Genomic DNA, 12,687 nt, shown 5'->3' with positions numbered 1-12,687 from the left:
CTCCTGCCCATTACCCTGTAGGTCTCTATTAGTTACCAACAAATCAGGGTAACATATGGTATTCGTCCTTTCAGAATGGTTTATTTCACTAAATATACTGGTTTCCAATTATATCCATTTTGTTGCTAAAGACAGCATCTCTGTAATCCCCAATGGGTTGTGTTACCTAGTGTATATAGGCCATGATTTCTTTATCCAGTCATCATTTCATGGACATCAGGGTTGATTCCATATCTTAGCTATTGTGAACTGAGCTATACTAAACTTGGAGGTGCAAACATCCCTTTCAAATCTGCTCATTTCATTTCCTAGGGGTAAATCACCTTGAGATGGATTGCTGAGTCATATAGTAGATTTATTTCCAGCTTTCTGAGGTATCTCTACTTGCTTCCACAATGGCTTCACCAGTTTACATTCCCACCAGCAGTGGATTACGTTCCCATAGTTGTCACATCCTCAGTAGCATTTACTGTTTGTTGATTTCTGTATGTGAGCCATTCTAACTATTGTGCAGTGAAACCTCATTGTCATTTGGATTTGCAGTTCTTTGATGATTTGTGATCTCGAGCACTTTTTCAAGTGTCTGTTGGCCATATGAATTCCCTCTCTTGAAAAAAATGCCTGTTCAAGTCCTTTTCCCATTTCTAAACTGGATTTTTTGTTTTGTGGTTGTTGAATTTCTTGAACTCTTTATAGATTCCGGATATTAATCTTTTATCAGTTTCATAGTTTGCAAGTATTTTCTCCCATTCTTTCAGTTGCCTTTTCACTTTGCTGAGTGTTTCTTTTGTAGTGCAGAAGCTTCTTGGCCTGATGGAATCATATTTGTCTGTCTCTGCTTTTATTGCTTGTGCTTCTGGGATCTTTTTCCCCAGAAATCTTTGCCTAGGCCTATACCTTTCGGTTTTCCCCAATGTTCTCTAGTAGTTTGAGGAGATTGGGTTTTAGATTTTGTTCCTTGAAGTATTTTTAATTGGTTTTTGTGTAAGGTGTAAGGCATGGGTCTTCTTTCATAGTTCTGCATGTGGAGGTCCAGTTTTCCCAGGACCATTTTTAAGAGACTGTCCTTTGCACCTGGGATTGATCTTTAGCTCATTTGTCCAATAAAATTTGTTTGTAAATGTGTGCACAGATTTCTGTTCCATTGGTCTATATGTCAATTGTTTGCTTATACCATGCTGTTTTGATTGTAACTGCCCTGTTCTGTGTCTTGCAGTCTGTCGTTGCGATGCTTTGAGCTTTGTTTATGTATATGTTTTAAATTTGTATTTAACAAATATAAATTTCAAAAGTACAACTTTTGGATTATAGAGGCTTTTCCCCCCATAACCTCCCTCCCACCCGCAGCCATCCCATTTCCCACTCCCTCTCCCATCCCATTCTTCATCAAGATTCATTCCCAATTATTTTTATATACAGAAGATCAACTTGATATATACTAAGTAAAGATATCAACAGTTTGCACCCACGCAGATACACAAAGTATAAAGTACTGTTTGAGTACTAGTTTTATCATTAGTTCACATAGTACAACACATTAAGTATAGTGCTCATTAAGAAATGCCACGCATTTACTTTTTTCCCCCCATTTTCTTTTTAATAGGCATAGTGGCATTTTAGGAACATCAGATTACTTGTTAGAACAAGGAAACCGTGTCTTCCAAAACCTGCCTTACAGACTGTGTCAGCCAGGATATCTCCTGCATGTGGCCTTTATGAGAAGGAGACAGGCAAAAAATGCAGTGTTAAGCACACAGTTGCATAGGGAAGCAATGCCTCTCTACATGTTTTCCTCAAACTTCTATTTCAGATCGTGGGCAGAGAGAGTGCATATTCAGGGAGTTCTAAACCCCTGCCTGAGCCCCAATCACAGACAGAAAGATGCAGTGGTAAAATGGACCAGTATATTACATCCTCAATCCCCACTTCCAGTGGAGACAAGGGTTACTTAGAGGACTTTTCTCATCACTCTGGTTAATGTGTTTCTGGTTTGGATCAGAAGTGAGCAGAGGGCCTGTGGCATTATGGAAAGGACCTGAGTTGGGGTTAGTCTGAATTGAGGTCAGTCTGTGGCTTGGCCTGTTTCTAGGGAGTTATATGTCATCTTTCATCCTTCTCTGCCTCTTCCTCAAAATGGAGATAATCGTGGTTTCTTCATCTGTTTGTTGTGAAGATAAAATAAATAAGGTACTTGCCATAGTACCTGGTACACCGAATGTTCTCTTTAAGTAGTCTTTGTCCTTATTAAAAATGTGAATGTGTGTGCAGGAGAGGGCATGATAGTGGGGATGAGCCGGGGGGAACTGTGGCCCAATACTCTGTTTTCTCTTAAGCCCCAGTTTGTCTTAACCTGTGGGCAAGTGCATGTGTGGAGGAAAGTAACAGGACAGCCCTTATGGCAGATGGATTTCTGCTCCCGTACCTTCCATGGGGAAGACTCACCTTGCTGGAAGTCAGAGACAAAACGCAGCAAAAAGCCTAAAATGGGAATTCCAGATGAAATAATCTTACTTTAAAAATATTTAAATGAACACTGACCGAAAGCAATGCATGGTCTGGTGCTTTGGGGACCTGACTCTGTCCTGTCATCCAAGGCACTCTTTCTCCAGGTTGTCATTTTAATTTGTCATTCCTTGGGTATTAGATCACTGGATGGTTGAGTATATTTATTTAGCTATTTTGAAAGTTGAAGGTGGAGGGAGGAAAGAGAGAGAGAGGGAAGGAGTCTTCCATCTGCTGGTCTACTACCAAATTGGCTGCAATGGGCAGAGCTGAGAGTATCTGAAGCCAGCAGCCAGGAACCTCCCCGGGGTCTCTTCATGGGTACAGAGGCACTAAGACTTAGGGCATTTTACTGCCTTCCCAGACCACAGCAGAAAACTGCATTGGAAGTGGAACAGCCAGGACTCGAACTGGCGTCATGGGATGCTGGCACTGCGGGCGGTGGCTTGACCCACTACCCCACAGCGTTGGCCCTTCCCAGAAGCCGTTCCTCCTGGGATGCAGCTGTCCGCTAACAGGCCTGGGAAAGCAGAGGGAGACGGCCGAAAGACTTAGGCCCCTGAACCCAGAATGGAGCACCAGAACAAAAGTCCCTGGCTTCTGCTTCGTTCTGTCCCAGTGCTGGCCTTTGTAGCCACCTGAGGGGTGAACCCCATATGGATGATCACTCAGAGAAAGAACAGTGCTTGCGATGCCCCCTGCACTGCTTCTCTCCCCACGTGGCTTTGATGGCCAGTGCTGGGCCAGGCAGGAGCCAGGAGGCAGGAGCTCCATTCGGGACTCTGAGCAGCAGGGTGGCCGGGTCCAGAGAACCTGGGCAATCGGCAGCTGCCTCTCCGGGTCAAAGGCTGGAGCAGCGGGACTGAAGTGGCACTGGGGCTTCTGTCCCTGGATGCTGCAGTGCGCAGATGCGTCCTGTGGCACCATGGCAACAGCCAGTGGGGACTGCGCCTGCGTCCTGCACTTTGACCCAGAAGTGCACCCCCTGGCATGGCCGCCTCTGACCTCGGTGCATGGGTAGGAGTCAGTGCCGCGTCTGCTGCTGCCCGAGCGTCTGCACAAGCCATGAGGTGAGGAGCCATCCTCAACCCTGGTGGCCGAGCCTGAGGGGGACCCAGCGGCCCCAGGGTCAGGCCGGGATCAGAAGAGGCTGCATGTCCGAGGTTGCCGCGCCATTTCCCAGGCGCGTTTCTCTTCTTCGGTCCCTTCCGGAAGCAAGGGCCTTCGCAGACCTCTGTGCCACCAGCAGACCAGGTGCCCTTGGAGGTGAGTGATGCGCGGCTGTCGCAGTTTCCCGCTGGGGGGGTGGTCTTGGCTGCCTTTTGGAAGGCTGTGCAAAGAACAGATTATAATTATCTTTTAAATGGGAGTTCTCACCAGTAGAGCCATCTGGTCCTGGACTTTTCTTCATATTTTTTGTTTGTTTATTTTTGTTTCCCTGCTACTGCAGTCTCTTTTCAAATTATAAGTGTATTTAGGATTTCTTGTTTTACTGTATTCAGTTTTAGTGGTTTGTGTCTTTCTGAGAATCATTCCACACTGTATCGACGTTGACCAAACCCTTGTGTCTTTTCCATAGTGTGTTCTGATTATTATTTTGGTAAGGTAGGTAACCGTGTCCTCTCTGTCGTTTCTGTTGTGAAGTCACTTGAGTCTGTTCTCTTTTTTTTTCCTGTTTGATAATCATTTTGTCAGTTTCACTGAGTGTTCAAGAATAGTATTTTGGTCTCACTGAATTTCTGTTGTGATATTTTCTATTCTGTTGGATTTATTTTAGTTCGTATCTTTTTCCTCCTTCTGGTTTCTTAGGATTTACTTTGCTGCTCTAGTGCTTGAAGGTAAAATTGGATTTATTGATCTGGTATCTGTATTCTGTAATATATACCTGTGGAGCAGTACAATTTCTCATGTGAAACAAGTCCTGTCAACGTGGAAAACTGTATGGATGTACCCACTACTGGGAACATATTGAAGGAAACGAATCAATATGTAGGCAGAGGTTTTCACAGGCCTATGCTTATTGCAGCAGGGTGCACAATAGCCAGGCTGTGCAGTCTGTATATGTATGTATGGTGTACATAGACCATAATGTCTTTATTCAGTCTTTAGGTGATGTACATTTTGGTTCCTTGCATATCTTTGCTCTTGTGAATTGAGCTGTAGTAAATATGGGGGCAGAGATAACTCTTTGTATGTTGATTTCATTTCCCTTTTCTATATTCCCAGGGATGGAGTGGCTGGCTCATATTGTACGTCTATATTCAGATTTCTGAGGTATCTCCATACTGTCTTCCACAGTGGCTGTAACAGTTTACATTCCTACCAGCAGTGGACTAGGGTGCCTTTCCCCCACATCCTGAAGGCCATTATAGTATTGATTTGCATTGCCGTGATGGCTAGTGATCCTGAGCATTTCTGCATGTGTTTGTTGGCCATTTAGATTTCCTTTCTTGAAATATGCCTGTTGAAGTCCCTTGCATATTTCTTGATGGGTGGTTTGTTTTGCTGTTGTTGAGTTTCTTGAAAGTTTCTGGTACTTAATCCGTTATCAGTTGCATACTTTGAAGATAATTCTGCCCATTCTGTTATTTGCCTTTTCATTTTGCTGAGTGTTTCTTTTGCAGTGCAGAAGCATCTCAATTTTTTTTAAATTTTATTCTAGTCTTTTGTTTAATCTTTTGTAATTCTCAGATATTGGACCTCCTTGGTTAAATTTATTCCAAGGTCCTTTATTTTCTTTGTAGCTACTTGAACACGTTTGGTCTTAGAGGTTCTTTCTCAGCCATGACATTGTTGGTGTATACAAAGGCTGTTGATTTTCTATCCCGCCACATTACCAAACTACTATGAGCTTTGAGTGTGTCTTAGCAGAGTCTTTTGGATCTCCTATATATAGAATCATGTCATCTGCACATAGGGATAGTTGAACTTTCTCCATCCCTATTTGTATCTAACGTGGAGAAATGAGAGAAAAAGTACCAACAGGATAACAGGCAGAATCCAGGAGGCAGGAGCTCCATTCAGGACTCCCACGAGGCCTGGAGGTAGAGTCCAGACTACCTGGGTCATCAGCCACAGCCTCCCTGGGTCACAGTCTTGAGCAGAGGCACTGGAAATGGCCCTGCTGCATCGGACACTAGATGTGGCAGTATGCCAATGTGTCCCCTGGTGCCATGGCAGCCACCTATGGGGATTGCGCCTGTGCCCTGCACTGTTCCTTGGAAGTGCGTGCACATGCGTGATCCCTTTTGACCCAATGTGCTCAGGTGGGAGTCCGCAGTGCATTGGCTCAACCCGAGAGCCTTTTCGAGCAATGAAGAGCTGTCCTCGACCCTGCTGGCAGAGCATGAGGGAGACCCAGCAACCCCAGGGTCAGGCCTGGATCTGGAGAGGCTGGGCCCGAGGCGGCCACATCAGTTACCTTGGGCTTCTGGAAATCACTAGGCTTGGTTCTCTTCTTCGGCTCCCTCCGGAAGAGTATGCTTCTTACTGAGTTCCTGTTCCAGAAGAACAGAAATGCTCTTTCTGCGTTGAGTTTGGTGTGTTGGCCTTTCTGTCACGGTGTTGGCAGGGGCTGGGGTGTGCATGCAAGGGGGTTAAGGGGATAGTAGGAGGAGGAAGAATGTCAAGGGAGAGGTGGGAGCAGAGAGGAATGGGAGAGAATGAAAAGGTGGAATGAATGTGGGGAGGTGTGAAACGAGGCTAAGAAATGTGTGTGGGGGAAAGGAAAGGGAGGGGGAGTGTGACAGGAGTCCTGGAGGGTGTGGTGGGTAGTTGGGAGAAGAAGAACTTTTCCCACGGTCCTGGTACTGTTTTGGGGGTTTCCTGTTCCTGGCCAGATGTAGCCTTGGCCACATCCATGAGAAGAGGCCTTGACTCGTGGCCTCTCTGCTCTGGGTTGTGTGGCAGTGGAAGATGTGTGTGCAGGGACACAGGGGCATGGGGCGCTCGAATTAACTGGCACGTAATCTGGTGAATGTTCACAGACTGCACACTCGGAGGAGAAATCAGAAGCTTAGAGAAACACCAAGAATCCCTCTGTGCTCTGTTCCAGCCTGTCCAAGGTTCTGACATCTCATAGTAAGTACTAGATATTTTTTTTTCTTTTTAAAGATTGGTTTGCAAGGCAGAATTATAGATGAGGCAGTGCAGGAGAGATCTTCAATGTATGGGTTCCTACCCCAGGTGGCTACAATGTCCCAGGGGTGGGCCAGGACAGACCAGAAGCCAGGTACTTTATCTAGTACTCCAATGTGGGTTCAGATGCCTAAGCCTTTGGGCTGCTTCTTCTGCTTTCCTTAGGGGTATGAGCAGAAAGCTGGATCACAAGTGGGAACAGCCTAGGTATTTGGGCAGTGGGTCGGCTGAGCCATGGCATAGTGGATGAAGCCACCGCCTGCAGTATCAACATCCCATATGAGTGTTGGTTCGAGAGGCGGGAGTTCTACTTCTGTTCCAGCTCTACTGTGGCCTGGCCAGGTAGTAGAAGAGGGCCCAAGTCCTTGGGCTGCTGCACCTGTGTGGGAGTCCTAGAGGAAGCTCCTGGCTCTTGGCTTCAAATCTGCTTAGCTCCGGCTGTTGTGTCCATCTCCTATTTTTATCCTTGTATCTCAAGAGCGGTATCTTTCGTGTGTTTCACAATATATACTAAGCTTAATGAAATGAAAAGGTTTGAAGATTTTCCTGCAGCGGCCTTTGCTGCAGTCTCTCCAGTGGAGAGAGCACCAAACATGGCTCTGTATTTCCAAGTATCAACTTGGCAAGAAACAAGTTGTGAGCTTTAGGACTGAAGAAACGAATTGTGCAGTGAACACTCTTTACTTTGTACTGTGAAGTTTATGGCTCACTTTCTCTGGGATTGTGCTGATAAAGGGAAAACTCAAAGTTAAGTAACTCCCATGAAAGCCGAGGTTGTTGATCCTAAAGGCTGAAGTTAGGGGATTACTCAGATTTTGAATTTCAGCTTCTTATGTGTATCAAGTGATCCAGTGCTTGTCGTTGAAGAAGAATGCGTGAATCTCTTTGACATTGAGGTTGGCTCTGCCTCACAGCAGTGACTCTTACCCTTTAGTGCACATAACAGTCGACTGGGGAGCTTGTTAAAGTGAAGAGTCTGGGCCCCACTCCAGAGTCTGGGAAAGGGACATGAATAAGCATAGCCACTGGGCTCCACACCATACAGGTACAGCTATGGCTTTAAAGCTGTTTCACTGACCTCATATGTGAGATTGTTAAATTAATAACAGGAGTCACTGTGTTCTAACTCCCTATGCAGTATCTCTGTACTCAATGAGTTACATTATGAGAGTTAACTGTAAAACTAGTTCTCAAACTGTGTGCGTGTATGTGTGTGTGAGCGCATGTGTGTGCAACTTGCTGAAATCTTTACTTAATATAGAATTTGTCTTCTGTGTGTAATGTTAATTGAAAATGAATTTTAATGGAGAATGGGACTGGGAAGGGGAGGGGGAGGAAGAAGTGTTGTGGGAGTGTAGATGGGAGGATGGGTATGGTGGGAAGATTCACTCATTTCCTAAGGTTTTATTTATAAAATTTATATTAAAAATAAATTTAAAAATAGAAAGGAAGGAAAAAAGCTGATTTTCAGCAGTGGGTCTCTTGACATTTGGGTAATTCGTAGCCATGGGGAGTTGTTTTATGCATTAAAGACTTTAGCATCCTCTCTGGTGTTTACAGACTAAGTGTTGGTTGTACCTCACCCCCAAGTTGTGGCAGGTAAATTCTCCAGCTTCTGCTTGGTGGGACCCATTCCTGTAGATTCTGGCTGGCTGGTAGACAAGTATCATGCACTGAGTTTTGAGTTGGTAAATGATAAGGTCAGTTTTAGAGTTTGTTGAGTTGAATTGGTTGGTGGGGTACAATGAATGTCCAGTTATTTTGATATAGGAATGATTAGGGCTAGATATAGGATATGGGAGCCATCATCATCTCTAGTTTAACTCTAAAAATGGCTAAAATATCCAAGAAAATGATACACTGAGAGAGGAACAGTGGCTGTAACACGGAAGCCGGGAGGAGTGCTAACGGTGTGGGAGGTGAGTGAAGGAAGAGGCTTCCATAAGAAGTCATCAGGGATGTAAGAGAAGGGTGAGAAGCAAAGATGTTTTGGAAAGTGATGGAAGTGAGTATGGCCAGGATAAGGAAGGTGACAGTCAGCAGGAGAAATGTTTCAGAACTACAAATCCCAAAAAGACTGATTGGACCTAGCTGCTGCGAGATCATCTTGACTGTAGAGACCTGTACTGTATAAGATGTGGCCACTGAGCACTAGAGGTGTGGCTGGACCATGCTGCAATTTGCTATAAGCATAAAGTTCACACCTCCAAAGAGTTTCCCTCACAACTCATTTCAGTCTCCTACAGTGATTCAGACTACAGCCTTGGAGGTGAGAGTGAGGGGTGGTCTCAGCATCCTAACCACTGCCATGTCTTCCATGTTGGAGAAGTTCTCCTACATCCTCGGGGACAAGGTTAGCTGCTACAGGCAGACCGAGAAGCCAGAGGCCCCCACTGCATATTCTTTGCCAGTAAGAGAGAGCTGTTTGCTTATCTCCTAAAGTGAGATCGCAATTTTGTGGTCGCTTGTTTAGATGTTTGTTGATGAAAATATGCACTGAAAATAGATAATGTGATGTGTATGCATTTGGGATTCTGTTGTGTTTAATTTCACTCTGCTTTCTTCTCCCTTTCTTCTCAAATCCTTTTGCTTTTAAGATAAACAATTAATTTTATACTTTATTCCTAACAGTGTAGTCAAGAAACTTACAAATGGTATAGAGTCTCTCTCTCTCTCTCTCTCTCTCTCTCTCTCTCTCTATATATATATATATATATATATATATATACACCAGGGATATCCAGGTTCCTTATAATGTGCAGATCACATTCTTCAATATAGAAGAAACCTGATTTATTTATCCAATCCATGTAATGATTTTAGCTTAGTTTTTGTCAGATTTTCCCCCTTAGAAGTGTTGATCTGCAGTGATAATCATCCAGCTTGACTATGCACATGTGATTCTTTCTAAGAAATGGGGGTTTTGGGTCATAAGTCATGCATATTTTAAAATTTAAATATCTATGACCCAGTTTTGGTGCAGAATAACTGTGCCAATTTCCATTCACACCCACAGGTTGTTAAATCCCCCAGTTTCCCAAGTCCTCAGCCACTTGTGACTCTTGGGGAAAAACTGCCCATACTGGTGCTTCTGGTCTCAGACTTAGTATTTCCTGCCTCCTTATACACTAAGTATTTTTATGGGCCATTGGACGTCTTGGCAACCATCACACTTAGAGCTGAATGGTATTCCATCAAATGGACAGCTCCTAATTTATTTGAGTGCTACCAACTTGGTGGATGTAGAGTCAATTTGATGTTTCTGAGAAGTCTCATTGTTCTTGTGGCCCATCACTGGCTCAGCTGTTGAGATTTAGAGTTATCACTGCAGACTCATTTGTCATATTTTTGTCTGATGCTCACTGATTCAATCCATACTTCATTCCTCGGATAATGAGCATTGTAGCACTGTGTTTGAGGGACTGGGCTCTGGAGTTAGCCTGACTGGTTTCAAATAGGGTGTCTTCTTCTTTGTCTGTGCCTTGAACGATCAATTTACCTTTCAGGGCCTGAGGTGTTCATTGTGAAGTAATAACAGCCCCCACTCTCTCAGTGATCATTCTGCAACTTTGGCACACATCAGAATTTTGGGGAGAACTTGTTACATCACAGACTGGGCTCCGCATGTTGGCATGTCTCAAGTAGCAGCAGTGTGATCATTTGTGATCCTAGCATTTTCCTGGGTGATGCTGACCTTGCTTCCTGGGGATTTTGTTTTGAGAAGATGTTGTGAGTATTAATTGAGTTGATGCATGAACAATGCTGCTTAGCACCATGCTTGTGTTGCCATCGGTAATTAGGTAATAACTTTTGAGCAGTTGGTGAAGTTTCTGGCCATTGGTAATGACAGTCAGCAGATCATGTGAGTTTATGGCATGAGAGTACAGGGTCAACCTCTAGCATAGAGATCAAGTTCCTCCCTGTCCTGGGGCTGGAGGGTGTGTGTGTGTGTGTGTGTGTGTGTGTGTGTGTGGTAGGCACTATACTCCTTTACAATTAACACAGAACTGAGAAAGGAACTATTCAATTGGGAGTCATGGTCCTGTGACAACCTCCCTTCCTCTCCTCTTCACCTCAGTAATCCTGTTTCTACATCACTTTTTTAGCATTTTAAATAATTGTCCAAATGCCAGGAAAAACCTCAGGTAAATCCATGTGAGACACGCGAGCCTCTTAGAGAGTGTGATTGCTGCCAGCCCAGAGACAAGAGCTGGGCTAATGAATTCGTTCTTCCTTTCATGAGGGGTGCCCTGCAGGTGGAATACTCAGAAATGTGAAATCTTGATGGAAATGTAACTCAATTGTAGGGCATTTGAAATATACACAGGAGAAGAAATTTGGGTGGGAGAATTGGCAAAATATCCCAATCCCTTTCCAGTGGGCACCCTGGATTCCATTCTTGAAAATCCTGCTGTTGTAAAATTCTGTTGTATCATTTCCAGAAGTTAAGCCTTTAAATGCAGCAAGTTTGTAATGGTGATTTCAGACCCCAGAGAAATACACATCAAGGGCAACTTAAGTTGTCATCCACTGCCTGGAGTTTAGCCAGGAATCTCTGCCCCCACGGAGGATCCAGAGTACTCACGCAAGGTGTAAGGTTGGGAAAGGGCACAGGGATTTTTGGTAAAACCCTCAACCCCGACAAGCCCAGTGTTCCCACACTTACCCCAGGAGGGTGTGGGCCACGTGCCCTTGGCCATAGCTAGGGCAAACCCAAAGAAGCCCATCGAGAACAAAGCTTGTAGAGGTCTCTGGGTTTCCACACTCCACCCTCCCTCCCTGCATGCACAGTCCTGGTGCATGCCCCTGGCATGTTCAGAGGAGTTAAGGAGTAACTTCAGTCCTTGGAGACCATACACTGCCATGAAGATGGGGGAAGCATGTCTAGGGACACAGTCAGGTAACAAGAATTCTTCGGCTCAGTATTGACAAAAAAACCACGAGTGCAGAATCTGATAAAATGCCCAACCCAGCACTCACCTTGGAGAAGGAAGACTGACATGCCACATTTGTTTTAACATTTTAAAGGCAGTAAAACATTCATGATAATGTAGAAGTCCTGCTCAGACCCCAGTCCCACCTTCCTCCCCTGGTCCCTGGAGGGAAAACACTGGGAGGCATTTGCTATTCATGCAGATTAATGGACATGTTTTTGTACTTAGAGTTTCAGCATGTGCAGATCTTTAACAGGTTTGTGGAAATTGTGCAGGATCTGGAACAATTTTTTTTTTGTTTATTTGAGAGAGAGGGAGAATATAAAACCCACTGCACCATAGTGTGCACAATAGCAGGAAGCTGGATTGAGAAGGTGGAACTGGGAGCTGAACCCAGACACTTTGGTATGGGACATGTGCTTCCCAACTGGCATTTTAACTGCCAAACCAAATGCCTGCTCCTGCAAGCTATTTTAATTCCATTTTTCATGAACCTTTTGAAGTACCCTCATGTGCAGCTACATACTCAATACATAGTATTTTTTTTAATTGAAAGGTAGAGTTACTGAGAGGGAGGCAAGGACATACACACCCCTCCCATGCTCTGGTTGGGTCATCTCGTAGAGTATGCCATTCTTGTACTTGTGGACTGGCCAGGTGTCTAGCAGAGGGCACTTATGCACCTTGAGCCCCAGCGCTCTGTTACAGAGTAAGGTGCTGCAGGTTGCTCCACAGCTTCCTGAAGGAGGGTGGTCTCAGCCTCTCAACCATACTTTCCCCAGCACTTTGTATTTTCATTTGCTGACTTCTCCATGTTTAATTTCATCTGCTTTTTTAAATAGCAACTGGAGACTCTTTCCCCTTATGGTTTGGGGATGGATATAGTAAAATAGAGTACAACAGACAGAGAACTTGGCAAATTTGTGTCTTTGTCACCATTGTGTTTTGGTATCTCATGTGGTGCCTGGCAATTTCCAAATGCTAAAAAAAAAAAACCATATACAATATGTACATAAATATAATGTATTTTCCTTTTATTTATTAGAGAGGTACCTAATGAAAAATACTCTGTCAAATTTTAAAATGAATGGCAGAATAATTTCAAAAGAAATAA

At 44.3% G+C, this 12,687-nt stretch overlaps 1 long non-coding RNA gene across 1 annotated transcript in view; it reads left to right on the top strand.

The window, feature by feature from the left end:
• Positions 1–5,968: 5,968 nt before the first annotated feature.
• The window catches only part of LOC133750372 (uncharacterized), a 50,189-nt gene continuing 43,470 nt past the window's right edge, over positions 5,969–12,687 (top strand). Inside the window, exons 1-2 of the long non-coding RNA XR_009864704.1 lie at positions 5,969–6,041; positions 6,489–6,582. This is a non-coding gene — a long non-coding RNA (uncharacterized LOC133750372). The remainder of the gene's footprint in view (positions 6,042–6,488; positions 6,583–12,687) is intronic.

The sequence above is a fragment of the Lepus europaeus genome, chromosome 21 (genome assembly GCF_033115175.1).
Source record: "Lepus europaeus isolate LE1 chromosome 21, mLepTim1.pri, whole genome shotgun sequence".
Lineage (NCBI taxonomy): Eukaryota > Metazoa > Chordata > Mammalia > Lagomorpha > Leporidae > Lepus > Lepus europaeus.
This window is presented reverse-complemented; position numbering and strand designations above follow the sequence as displayed.